Raw genomic sequence first — 13,822 nt, 5'->3', positions numbered from 1 at the left:
GTTCTCACTAGTCCTATTAAACCTGTCATTACTGAGCAGAGAATCAGTCTGTATTCAACAATGTCCATTTCATTGCATTCAGTTCAATACTTAGGGCTTTTCTCAGTAAAGGAGAAAAAAAAAACAAAGTGTAGCTAAACAAAACAACAAGAAAAAAAAAACCTAAAACCAATAACAACAGCAGCAAAACAAAACAAAAACCCCCAAAACCTCACAAAACAACAGTCCCTCCCAAAGGGAGGAGTTTAACCTCAACTTTCACGTGACTGTGACTATCGGTGGTTTGCATCACCACCTAGAGCTACCCAACAGATTCTGCCAGTGTGTGATACTACAACCTCATCTGGGGCTTTCCTAGAATCAGAAGATGCAAATGGAGGTGGCAGTTGAGGAGCTATTGTTGACCCAAAGGGTTTATTTTTGGAATTTTGTTTACTGTGTGTTTTTGTAGACTCCTAGTGTTACCTTTCAAGTTGAGAGTCTGTACCTTCCTTCTGTAACTTCTTTGGAATTATGCCAGTTGTTGCTCAAGGGGAATTTGATAGTAGGACTAGGCAAGTCAAGCAGTTAACCCAGGGGTCAAGAATCATTGAGGATGGGCCTGCAGCACTATAGAGGGCCCATCTATGACCTGGTGCCTATGGGGGATCCCCAAAGGTAGGGGACAGTCTGAGTCCTTCAGGGATCCCCAGGCACCTCAACCAGGGCGGGAAATGCCAGTCAGAGAGAGCTTGGAAATGCTCTGTGTGCTCTGGGTTGTGCAAAGACTGAGGGTAATTTATGGTACACAGTGTCTTGCCTCTCAAGGCAGGAAGCTTTCTGCAATGGGCAGGACAGTGACAAGAGGAACTGTCCTGTCACAAAAGCCAATAGTGTTTCTTTGAGAAACAGCAAGAGGCAGACAGCAGGGCTCTTCCTTGCCCTAGATCTCCTTTGCTTCTGGCCACCCATCTCCTTACACCAATTCTGATGTGAATGGTATTTCTAGTGAGTTAACAACACAAATTGAATGAATTAAAATAGGTCCAAATATAAGAAATCTGATTGTGAATTAGAGTTTCATCTTGTGTAGTTGAGACCAGAGAGAGGATGGGTGTTAATTCTGATTACATATTCCCCCCTCTCTGCCATTGTCCTGTGTTCGTTGATTATCACAGCCTCACGAGGCATGTACCACTAACCATACACCCAGAGGACCTGAGTGCCCCCCTCTTTCTTTCTTTTTTTTTTTTTAAATTTCTTTTTCAGCCCAGCAGAGGTGGCCCATGCCTTTAATCCCAGCATTTGGGAGGCAGAGGCAGGAGGATCTCTGTGAGTTCAAGACCAGCCTAGTCTACAAGAGCTAGTTCCAGGACAGTCTCCAAAGCTACACAGAGGAAACCCTGTCTTGAACCCCGGCCCCAGATTTATTTTTCATTTTACATACCAACCTCAGTTTCCCCTCCCTCTCCTTCTGCCCTCCAATTTCCCTCTTCCCCCCATCTACTCCTCAGAGAGGATAAAGCCTTCCTTGGGCAGTCAGCAAAGTCTGGCAAAACCAAGTTGAGGCAGGACCAAGCCCCTATCCCCAGTGTCAAGGCTGAGCAAGGTATCCCACCATAGGAAATGGGCTCCAAAAAGCCAGTTCATGCCCCCACTGCCAGCCTCCCCCACAACCAATCAAGTTGAGTGTCTTTCTTAAGACCTTCAGTGTAGACAAGTGGCAGACTCCAGAGCCCATTCTACTGTCTCTTGAGTGCACAGCTTTATGGCATTCCACTGGATCTGAAGAAATTCTACTACCTTCCACATCAGAATCACTAGGTTAACATGATGCTATGGTCATTCTTAACTTGATAGGATTTAGATTTACTTAGAAGACATGCTTCTGGGCTAGCTGTGAGGGCATTTTTAGAGAGGCTTAACTGAGGAGAGAAGTCCTACCCTTAAAGTGGGAAGCACCATCCACTGGTGTCTGGGTCTGGGGCTGAATATAAAGGGAAAAGATGAGTTGTACAGCAGCATTTGACTCTCTGCTTCCTGTTTGCAGACACAATGTGACCAGCTGCCTCATCTTTCTTCTATCACCATGGTTTCCAACCATGATGGACTAGACCTTAAAACCCTTTACCAAAATAATCCTTCTTCCCTGAAGCTGCTTTTTGTCAGGAGTTTGGTCACAGTCATCCATGTCAACTAGTCAACAAAGCCTTTCTAGGTGATGCTGTGGCCTTCCAGAACCAGGTATTAGAGTCCTCATGTGACCACATTTGGGAATAGGGCTTGTTATGAATATAACTGGTAAGGATGACACAATTGTCATAATGGGGTAAGAGTCCTTAATCCAATATGTACAGATCTTTTATAAAATGAGATTTAAAGAAAGATACACATAGGAAGAAGTGAAGACCACATGAAGACAAAGGGAGAGGTCTACAAAACACCACCAAAGACTGTTACGAAACAAGAATTAGGGAAGAGGCATGGGTATGCTTTCTTTCCCATCCCTTAGAAGGAGCCATTGAGGATGATACCTTGACCTCAGACTTCCAGTCTCTAGGACAATGCAGTAGTGAGCATCACTGTTGTAACCCACTTGGTTTGTGATATTCTGTTATGACAGGCCTAACAAATAAATGTGCTCACTTGTTTGCCTTGTTTTGAGGATTTCACAGGATAATTCAAACAAATCAGAACCACACACAGTGCACAGTAAATTCCTATTCTAATCTAAACTCCCCACTGGGCATCTTAAAGCACTTTTCTAAGCAAAGTCCCAATTGGGATGCAGAAGGCACCTTCACCATGCTGTGGTGGTTTGGATAAGAATAACCCCCATAACCTCATATGTCCGAATGCTTTTTTTTTTTTTTTAACAGTCTCAGAGATCTTTATTTCCTTAGCAAGCAGAAAATAGTTCTGGTTCTTGAACATTTATGTATGTCTGTTCAAGTTGTTATATGTCGTGCTTATAAGGATACACCTGTCAACCTTTTCTCACCCTTTTTCCCATTTAAATCTTTCATTTGAGGAGAGTTAGGTAGACCTAACTTTATATTCAGGTAGAGATAACTTGATACAACTGTTCATACACTGTTTTTTTTTTGTTACTAACTCTACTGCTGTGCAGAATAATAATAAAGGGGTAAGGAAGACCTTCAAGTAGAGAAGGATATTTCCCTAAAATGGGTGGGGTAGTATGCTCAGGACTTTCCTGGGGAAGCTTAGAAGCAGTATTCCTAGGAGAAGGCATAAATGATTCATAAGAAATTTCCCACCAATCCAATATCCCAAAAGTTGTACAAATATCAAAAGCCCCCTAAGCATGCAACATGCAGAGATCAAAACCAAAAGTGGCACGGCAGCCATCATATTGTTCACCTTTGCTGGATCTTTGTCAAGCAACTGTGTTGGCTTTATGACTTTGGCCGTTCCTATCAGGCCGTTCCTATCCATAAGGCTGTGCCATGCTGGGAATCAAACCCAGCTGCCCAAATGCTTTTTAGAGGAAGCATGTCACTGGGGGTGGGCTTTGAGGTTTCAAAAGCCCATGCCAGGCCCACTATCTCTCTCTTCCTGCTGCCTGCAGATCCAAATGTAGAACCCTTAGCTACCTCTCCAGCACCATGTCTGTCTGCATTCTGCCATGCTTTCTGCCTTGATAATAATGGACTAAACCTCTGAAACTGTAAGCAAGTCTCAATTAAATGCTTTCTTTTATAAGAGTTGCCATGATCATGGTTTCTCTTCACAGAAATAGAATGCCAAATAAGACGCATGCCCTATATGAAATTTCAGTAACCCTTAGTACTCTAATCAGTTACTTTTCTTGCTACCATAATAGAATGTCAGAACAGATAAAAATATCATAAGGGAGGACACTTTAAGTCTAGCTCACAATTTGAAAGGATACAGTCCATCATGGAGGAAGGAAGCCATGATGCTGGGAGTGGCTTATATTTGTGGCATCAGATATGATGTGGCTGATTACTTTCTGGTATGTATGCCACAATGCTGTCTCAGTGACCCACTTCTTTCAGTGAAGACCCACTTCCCAAAGGTCTCACAACGCCCACCCCTCAAAAAAAACCAATACTCCAGTTGGGGAACAAGTATTTAAGCATGTGAGCCCATGGGGGATATTTCACATCCTCCATTATCCTCTGCATTCCTCCAGTATCCTCTGATTCAATTGAGATGTCTTAAAAACAGCTAACAATTTCAGGGCAGATGCTATCACAACTCCCTCGAATGCAGAAATATAGAAAACACGGCTTTTGCTCTCCAGATTTTACAATCGCCCGAAAGAAGCTGTACATGTTTGATGATTTGCTAAGGGGGAAAGTTAATGAACTCCAGATGAATGTATTTGTATGCATGAATTTCACAGAAAAAAAAACCAACTCATAAAACACAAACAGTATGATTGAATTTATATAAATGTCTCCAAGTGGGCAAAATGGAAAAAGTACATGTGTAAATAATACTTAACATATATACAATGCTGGGTATAGTTCTAAATACCTTGGTTTACTGAATTCTTATCTATGTACATGAATAATTATTGATTGTACTTTAGTTTAAGGTCCACAAAGTAAAATGGTTTGCCTCAATCACGAGTTTGGTAAGCAGTGGAGAAGCTGAGACCTGACCCAGGACCAAGAGCCCACACCCTTAAATGCCACACCATGATGTCTCAAGTATCTGTAAGGAATGAGACTACATGGAGCCATTTTCAGCTCTGCAAACATTTTAAGTCTTTGCTCACATGGCTCCCTGTACCCAGGAGGCTCCTCTTTTCTTGTCTGGTCTTCCAACCTAGGAAATATCTATTCATATTCAGGCTTAGTTAGAGGGCTATCTCTTTCATGAACCCTGAATTACCTACTTTCTTCATTGCTGTGGCCAAATACCAGATAAAAAGCAATGTCAGAGAGGAGAGGCTTATTTGGGTTCATGGTTTGTGAGGCTATCGTTCATCATGGCAGGGAGGGCATGGTGATTGCTGGTTCCATGGCAGTAGGAGTATGTGGCAGTGGCTTATTCACATCTCAGTTGACCAGGAAGCAGAGAGGGAGGGAGGGAGAGGGCAAGAGGAGAGAGGGACTGAGACCATGAATAGGGATGGGCTGTAACTCTCGAGGCCCACTGCCCAGTGACCCATTTCCTCTACTAAGCCCCACCTTCCAAAAGTTCCATGACATCTCCAAACAGCACCACCAGCTGGAGACCAAGTATGTAAACACATGAGTCTGTGGGGGACCATTAACCTCCAAATCCCAACAGCATCTTTTCTGACATCCTCAAGTGGGATGCTCGCCTCCCTCCCTTGATTCATTTGTTCATATATCTGTTTTGTTCCTGCCCCTCACTCAAGGGTAGAGTCCATTTCTTTTTATAATTTGACTCTCTAATTCCTGAGTGTGCTGTCTGGTCTTATGCCAACTTAAAAACTAAAGTTATCTGAAAGGAGAGAAAAAATGCCTCCATAAGATTCAGCTGTAGGGCATTTTCTTAATTAGTGATTGATGGTGGGTGTTTCCATCCCTGTAGGTGGTCCTGGATTCTACAAGAAAGCAGGCTGACCAAGCCATGATGAACAAGTCAGTAAACAGCACTCCTCCATCAGCTTCTGCCTCGAGGATTCTGCCCTGTTTGAGTTCCTGTCCTGACTTCCTTCAAGGATGAACAGTGCTGTGAAAGTGTAAGCTGAATAAACTCCTCCCCAGCTTGCTTTTTGGTCATGGCGTTTTGTCATAGCAATAGAAACCCTAACTAAGACACTGGGTATAATCCAGGAAGTCTTTGGTCTATACCAGGACATAATAACCACAGAAGCTACAGTAGCATTGGATATTCTTACTTAGAAATTAGGCTTAGACTCTGTTTATATTTGTAACTGGGGCCTCAGACTAAACTGACAAAAGACATGTTAACAAGAAAAAAAAAAGGCATTCTCATTTGAGTGATATTTCTGTGTGTAGAGGGTCTTCAAAGGAAAGAAGTGAGAACTCCAATGAAGAGGTTAAGTGTGGGAGTTTCTATATCATTTTAACAAAGGGCAATAAATTGTGAAGTCACTATATAAAGCAGGTGGAGGTGGGGCTCCTGAAAGTGGAAATATGGCCAGGAAATGAGTGACAAATCAGGGCTGGGTGCAGACTCATTTCAGTGCCTTCTCCAGTGATCCAGCCTTTCTCATGCAGGAGAAGGGAGGGCAGAGCCCTTTACCAAGCGGACATTTATACTTTGCTTGTAGGCCCAAGTGGGGGAGGGCAGAGTATTCTTCCTACAGCTGCTGTTTCTCAGCTGCCTTCAGCTCAAAATAGTCCTCATTGCTAAAGTGGCCAATATTGCAGGGCATTTGCTGACCTTCTTCGTGTCCTGACTGGACAAGAAGAACTAAAGCTAGGGAAATGGTGCTTAGTGCAGGAGTGGATGTGGAGGGTTCTGCTGTCATGAAAAGGGTCAACCTGTCTCAGGCTCATTTCTGTTGAACTCTTGACAAAAGCAAACTTTAAGGGAAGGAGGGTTACTAGGCATACAGGCCATCGTTTCCGGGAATCAAGGCTAGCCCTCACTGTCATAGTGAAAAGCAGAGAGAGAAGGGGTGCAAGCATGCTTGCTCTTGCTCAGGATCCTCTCGACTCTTACAATAGTCCAGGACTCCAAACCACGGAATAGTTTGTCAATCTTCCCACCTGAATTAATTCAATTGCAAAGAACCCTCATAGGTATGCCCAAACCAATCTGATCAAAATTGGCCTTCACTGAAGCTCTCTTCCCTGGCTGATTCTAAATTATGGTAAGTTGAGGACCAAAACTGATATTACTTGTTTATTTTATGTTTTATGTCTTTTCCTCTGTCTATCTGTGGTGTCTCTCTCTGTGTGTGTGTGTGTGTGTGTGTGTGTGTGTGTGTGTGTGTGTGTTTGGAAACCTGAAGTTGATGGCAGAAATCTTCCTCAATCGATCTTCTATCTTTTCTTTTGAGGCAGGATCTCCCAGTCAAACCCAGAGCTCATTGATCTAGCTAGTCTTTCTAGCCACCTTGCTCTGAGTATACCATGTCTTTGCCCTTCCAGGCTGGAATTGAAGGCCCATCCATATTTCTGTGGGTTTGGGGATCTGTACTCTAATGTTCATGCTGTGACCTAAGCCTTTTAGCTGCTGAACCATAGCCCCAGCCTCTAGTGTTAATTATCCTTATTTTACAATATACCTTTTATTCTATTTGACATATGGCAATTATGTGTTTTATGGAGTACACTGTGACATTTAAATACATGTATCCAACGTGTAGTGATAAGATGGGGAAATTGCCATCTTTCATCTCAGACATTCGTCATTCCTTTGTGCAGAGGAAGCTATGACTAAGAAGGAAGGGATAAATCTGAAACAAAAGCAGAGGCCCAGGAATCTTGGTGAGGCAAACAGCAGCAAAATCAGTTTAAGAAGAGAACAAAGTAAGGAGGAATCAATGTGAGGATGCACCTCGATCACTTGGATCACAGGCTCATTGGTCACATACTGGCTTAGTGTAACCATAGACCATCACAAGGTCGTAAGCATGGCGATGGTCAACCTTTGGCTACTCTAAACCCTTGGTGTCCCCTTTGTGTTAGAGTAAGTCTAATGGTAAATGTACAAGACCTGCCTCTTGCTTTGAGAAACTGCTTCCTTCCTTCCTTCCTTCCTTCCTCCCTTCCTTCCTTCCTTCATTCATTTTGAAACTAATATTATATATATATATATATATATATATATAATATATATATCCAATCTTAGGTGCAGGAGGAAGAACTGAGGTAAAAATATCTGTGCTTGGTGCATCTATGTATGACGCAGGAATATTAACACAAGGTTATTATTTTTGGTATGATGAATTAGGTTGCAATAATCTCAGTCTGTAATTTATTTATATTTTGTGTATATGTATGGGCATATGTGTGCACCTGCATTTTGCCTGCATTATGTATGAGTAGCATGTGTGTGCCTGGTACCTAGAGGTCAGAAGAGGGTGTCAGATTCCCTGGAACTGAAGTTATGGATGGATATAAGCCCCTAAATGGCTTGGGTCCTCTACAAGAGCAGCTAGTGCTCTGAACTGCTGAAAGATCTCTCCAGCCCCTTTAACGATTTTTTGTCCAGATTCACAAACTTAAGAGCAAGGGAAAGAAACTGAACCCAGTAGATGTGAAATATCCAGAAGCAGAAAGAAGAACAAAGTAGGAGAGAGGAATTGAAACTGTGGAGTAGCTGGAATCGAACGGGAAAAGTGAAAAGATTGCAAAGCCAGAAATAACCTTTTCTTTGGGTAACTTTGCCAGTAAAGAGGCATGTAAAATGTCTCTAACTGCAAAATGCTGTAACCAAAAGATCATGGCCACCAACTGTATGGCTGTTCCAGTGATGGAAGGAGGGGATATCAGTCCCTGTGATAACAACCTTCCCCAGGTCTTTGGGACTTCTTGATCCCAAAAGTAACTTTGGGGCATCTGAACCTTCTACAAGATTGACTGATTAGAATTACTGTGCAGAGGTTGGAGTGTTGCAGGGCCAGAGTCAAATTATCTTGGGCCATCATTAGTCCTCTTAATAGCTATTTACTGTCTTAGTGAGCACTAGGGGAATTACTCAGAACGGACACACAGAGCACTGGTTTTCCTTAGGAATGTATTCAGTGCCTTCTACCAACACCAGAGCTGAGTCATCAGACAGAAGCTGAGGCCTGGAGCTGAGACTTCACCACTTGATTGTAACCTGCCTTTCTGAGGTTCCTACCAATGGATTTGGAGTGTTTTGATTTATGACTTTCTTTATTCTGTTATTATAAAAACTTCATATTGCTTCCACATTGTACATGACAATTGGGGTGCCTACATTTCTGCTCCCAGGCCATGATAATTCATATTTTTCTTCAGAATAAACTATCTCTTATACCCTTTTAGGTAAGAGTTGTGGGGTTTGTTGCTGGTTTTTTTTTTTTTTTGTCACAAATAAGTTTTCTTCAGTAAGACTACAGGGTGGTTGTTCATTGAACAAATCCATTTGCTCCCTTGGAAGGAGAAGAACCCATTAAAGTTCCTGTGGAAAGACTGACATTGTGTGTGGTTAGTAGATCAGAACTGTTGGCTCAGGCTCTGATTGCTGGGAGTGGTTAAAGTCCAACTAGTGACCTTTAAAGATATAGTAAAATGGCACAAGTTCTGAGATTTGACAGGACTGGGTTTCAGTCCTGGCTTGGCTTTTGATTCTGACTCCAGAGTCTGTAAAATGGAATAATTATCAGTGGATGAGCCAATGGAAAACTCAGCCCTCTCCCAAGATATTACATACTAAAACAATCTTTGTCAATAGATTATGCTACCTGTGCAAACAGTGTCAAGATCCAGTCTTGGCCTGCATGCTCTATCTTAACCAGAATGTATTTCCAAGGCTCTTCAGCAAAGGGTCACAAAATTGCTACTAATAATACAGTTGACCTTTCAAGAAAAAGATGAAGAACAAAGAAAAAAAGGTAGAGGACGTCCTGAATATTGAACAAAAAGGACACTGGACAGTAACCCAAAGTCATGAGAACAAGGTGGAAGTGATGAGGTAACTACATTGTAAATCTAGAAGTAAGATGAGTATGTTGTGGTTCCTAACTCTTTTCTCCCCATCACATCTAGAAGGCAACTCATTAAGCAATCACCACTGTGTTCCTTGCTGAGAGATATGTAAATATGTAAATATGCAAGGAGAGGGAAGGGTGTTGGAAAGGCTCAGAATGTGTATTTGCTACTGAAATAAAGGCAGTACTAACCCAAACTACATTGCTTTTACCTGAGACACTGCAAGGCTCTAAAAACAGAATTTTAGATTAGGTAAAAGAACATTTAAAGTTGTGCAGAAAATATTTAACATAAAGAATTAGATTTTGGTGATGGAGTGCTTACCTGACATAAACAAAGTCCTAGGCTCAATCCCCAGTACCACACACACAAAGGGTGTTAGATGCTGGTGCTAGAGAGAGGGCTCAGCGTGTAAGGATGCTGGATACTCTCCCAGAAGACCTGTGTTTGCTTTCCAGCACCCATGTTACATTTATTGTAGCTGTCCCAGGAATCTCACCAGAAGTTTAAAATGATACTTGATCCATATATCTGAGATGTTGTTATAAAAATTAATGTGAAACTTTGTTGGGAAAAATAGACAGGAAATGAAGATTCCACAGGCAAAGGGAATCTAATAGACACTTTCAAGTCACAAAGAGTGTATCTATTTTTTTACAGATGTGATATTTATATATATAATACTACCCTGTAAATTATACGCTCTGTTAGTATTAAAATTTATGATAACATGCAGATATGGGGTCGGTGAGTTGGCTTATCAGGTAAAGGCTCTTGCCACCAAGCCCAAGTTTGATCCTCAGGACCTGAATGGTGGAAGGATAGCATCAACTCCCACAAGTTGTCCTCTGACCTTCATACATGTGCAATGCATGTGCACCATCCTAACATACACACAATAAATAAATACATGTGCTAAGGAGGAGCAATTTTAGATATATAAAAAAGTTTTCAACATTTGCTTTATGTTTAAAAACTAGACAGTTAATGATATGACTGCAGACCTTACACTGGGCAGGAGGACAGCAGTGGGCTCTGAAAGACAGAAAATGACACCAGGGGCCCTGGGGAACCTGAGGACACTGGGGACATGAGCTGGGCACGGCAGAGGTTGGGCTTAGTAGCTTCATTTCTGCCCACAGTTTGAGCATCCATAATTGAAAATCACAGATCTGAAATCTTCCTCCTTCACTGAGAGGCAAGGAAACAAGATTCCAAATTAAGGGCCTGAACATAAGTTCTAACTTTTTACATTGTTGTATTTGTGTGTGTGTAGAGGGAAGGGGTACCAAAAACACCTGCATGGAGGCCAGAGAACAGTTTTCAGGAGTTGGTTCTCTCCTTCTGCCATGTTGGGCCTGGGATCAAACTCAGGTCCTCACTGTTGGCAGCAAGCACTTTTTACCTTTTGAGCCATTTCATCAGCTCAAGGAAATTCCTTCCTCCAGTGACCTTTCTTCAATATTTGTATCTTAGTGACATCTGACATACTGAGGACAGAAACATAACATGAAGGGGGGAAAAAAAGCTCTCAAAGATTCCAAGGAAGGGACGGAGAGATGGCCCAGAAGTTAAAAGTGCATACTGTTCTTACAAGACGATTCAGGTTTGGTTCTTAGCATCTACATTGAGTGGCTCACCCTGTAACTCCAGCTCCAGGAGATCTAATGCATTCTTCAGGCTTCCAAAAGCACCCTCACACCCCACATAGCCTACACACACACATACACACATATATACACATGAATAAAAAATTAAATGTAAAAAGAAAACAACCTCCACCCAAGATTCCGTGGAAGCAAGTAAACAAGGAAACAATATCTCCCTTTGAAAGGGAAATACTTCCAGATTGCATCTATTTTTCCCTCCCAAAGGTTTTGTGGGAGGAGATATAGAAACTTTCCTTAATTTGAAAGGTCCACCCTCTTATAAAGCCCAACTCTAGGTGTTTTTCACTGCTGTAGGTGGAGGGGGGGACACTACAGACAAGGCCCCCCACTCTCACCACACTCATGCTGTCACCCCTGGGCTCCCAGCTCTCCTTAGATGAGCCACAAATCTGCTTCAGGAGACACCTGCTAACGGCTGAGCGAGCTAAGTCACTTTGAAATGGAGAAAATGAAGCATTACAGACTAAGAAACCCCATTTGCCCTTTGCACACCGAGACTAAAGAATGCTATGGTGAGGGCTGATGGTGTGGCTTGCCCAGCATGCTTGAAGCCCTAGATGGATCCGAAGCACACATAAGCCAGGTACTGAGGTATACCCCTGTAATTCCAGCTCTCGGGAGGTAGAGGCAGAAAGAGCAGAAGAACAAGGCTATCCTTGGCTACATAACAGTGTTCTAGGCCAGTCTGGAATATATGAGACCAGCTCAAAAATAAAACAAAATAAAAGCAATGCAGTAGTTAAAATCCAAATACCAGTCTAAATGCAAAGAGAATGTCCCTGCATTATGGAAGTCTTGCCCAGAGGAAAAGGGGACCCATGAACCCCTGACCCCGGCCTCTTAATTCCCTTAGGTTGGCAGCAAGGTTTCAGCTTCTATGAACCAGAGCAGCAAAAGCTGCTTCCCTTCCAGAAAACAGTGTCAGCACCAATCCCCCAGGCTGGTGGGTGGATAGTTACTCTGTTCTGTTCTTTCTGCACCAGTCAGAAACCACGAGCTTCAGCAAAGGAAGGAGATCCTTTATTTTCCCTTTAAAAGACATTAAAAGAAAAACCAATCAGAGGAGGAGGAAGAGGGAGAGAGAGGAGGAAGAGAAAGGAAAGGAAGGACGCGGTGCCATCTGGATCAGAAGTTCGGTGCTGGACCTTGGAGAAGGCCTTCAGGCTAGAATTTTCTGAGGACAGCTTTCTCTCCCTCCCGGTATTCTATGTCCTCAGAAGGTTAGACACAGGGCCAAGTCTATTTTCTGTCACCCCACCTACTTAGAAGAAAATTCCCCTTTTAAATGTGAGCTAAGGTTGCCACAGAAAATCTTTGTTATGATGAGATCTTTGCTATGTGGCTGCTGCCCTGGCCCCCAGCCCCAGATCTCTGTTCCCTCTGTGACTGGGCTCTGATTTCTCATCAGCTGGGAGGAATCAACATAATTAATGTTTCTTTCATCTCTACACAGCCCAGCAGCTTTCCCTCTGCAAAACAAGATCTCTCTCTCTCTCTCTCTCTCTCTCTCTCTCTCTCTCTCTCTCTCTTTCCTCGAAGTGTATCTGGTGTGGTGATAGACTGAGAAGTACCGCCCATCCTCCCTGAGGCCACGAACAGCTGAATGCACTGAACCAAGGTTCATAAACATGGGTGTAAACCTGAGACCAGGCTGGGGCCAGGGCAGGAGACAGAAAGCAAGGAGGAAAAAGAACTTCATTTTAAAGTGGGAGGGGGCAGAAAGCCATAGAAACCAAGACTGCAAAACCAAGACTCAAACTAACAAAACTATCATAAGGTGTGAGGTTTTTCAGTCATTGTTGCTGTAGATTTTATTTATTTATTTTCTTATTTTATTTATTTTTGTGTGTGTGTGTGACATGGTCTCATTCTAGAATGGCCTAGAACTCACTATGTAGATTAGGAAGGCATAGAATCTTCCTGCCTCAACTTTCCAAGTACAGGGACCACAAATGTAAGCCAACATATCCATATGGATTACTGCAGAATTTAGAGTTCTCCCACAACCCCGAGGTCCCTGAGGATTTTAAACTTGGTTATAAACCCAAATCCCTGCAATGCAAGGGGCCAAGGATGTTGTCTCAGCAAGGTGTGAGCTATTTCTCGATGCCTCTGCTTGGGAGTGCTTTTCAGGAAACCTTAGAGTGAGGTTTGTTGGAATAGATTGGGCCGGCTTTCTGGGGACTAGATTCTGCCAAGAAAGAAACAAGGAAACTAGGAAAAGATGGAGTTGGCACACGTACAGAGGAGGTGGTGTGTTTCTTCCAATGGGAACTTGTCAGACACCAGCTGTGCACGTTCTAGCATCATAGAGACTTGTTGCAGTGATGGTGATGGGAGGATCCCGAGCATCCTGAGGTGAAGGAGGGGGGCCTGGCAGAGACTAGATGCTACTCAGCAAGTGTTCCTGAGCTATAGTGCTCTTAAGGGCAAGCTCAGGAGGTGACATCACACAGCCTGGAAGAGTGTCTGCTGGGGAGGCAAGTTAGAATGCAAGGGGCATCTTCTGTGGTCACCTGGAGAGTGCTATAAAGTGCAGAAGAGGGGAAGGCTCAA

Source organism: Cricetulus griseus, chromosome 3 (genome assembly GCF_003668045.3).
Source record: "Cricetulus griseus strain 17A/GY chromosome 3, alternate assembly CriGri-PICRH-1.0, whole genome shotgun sequence".
NCBI classification, from domain to species: domain Eukaryota; kingdom Metazoa; phylum Chordata; class Mammalia; order Rodentia; family Cricetidae; genus Cricetulus; species Cricetulus griseus.
Note: the sequence above shows the minus strand (reverse complement) of the source record.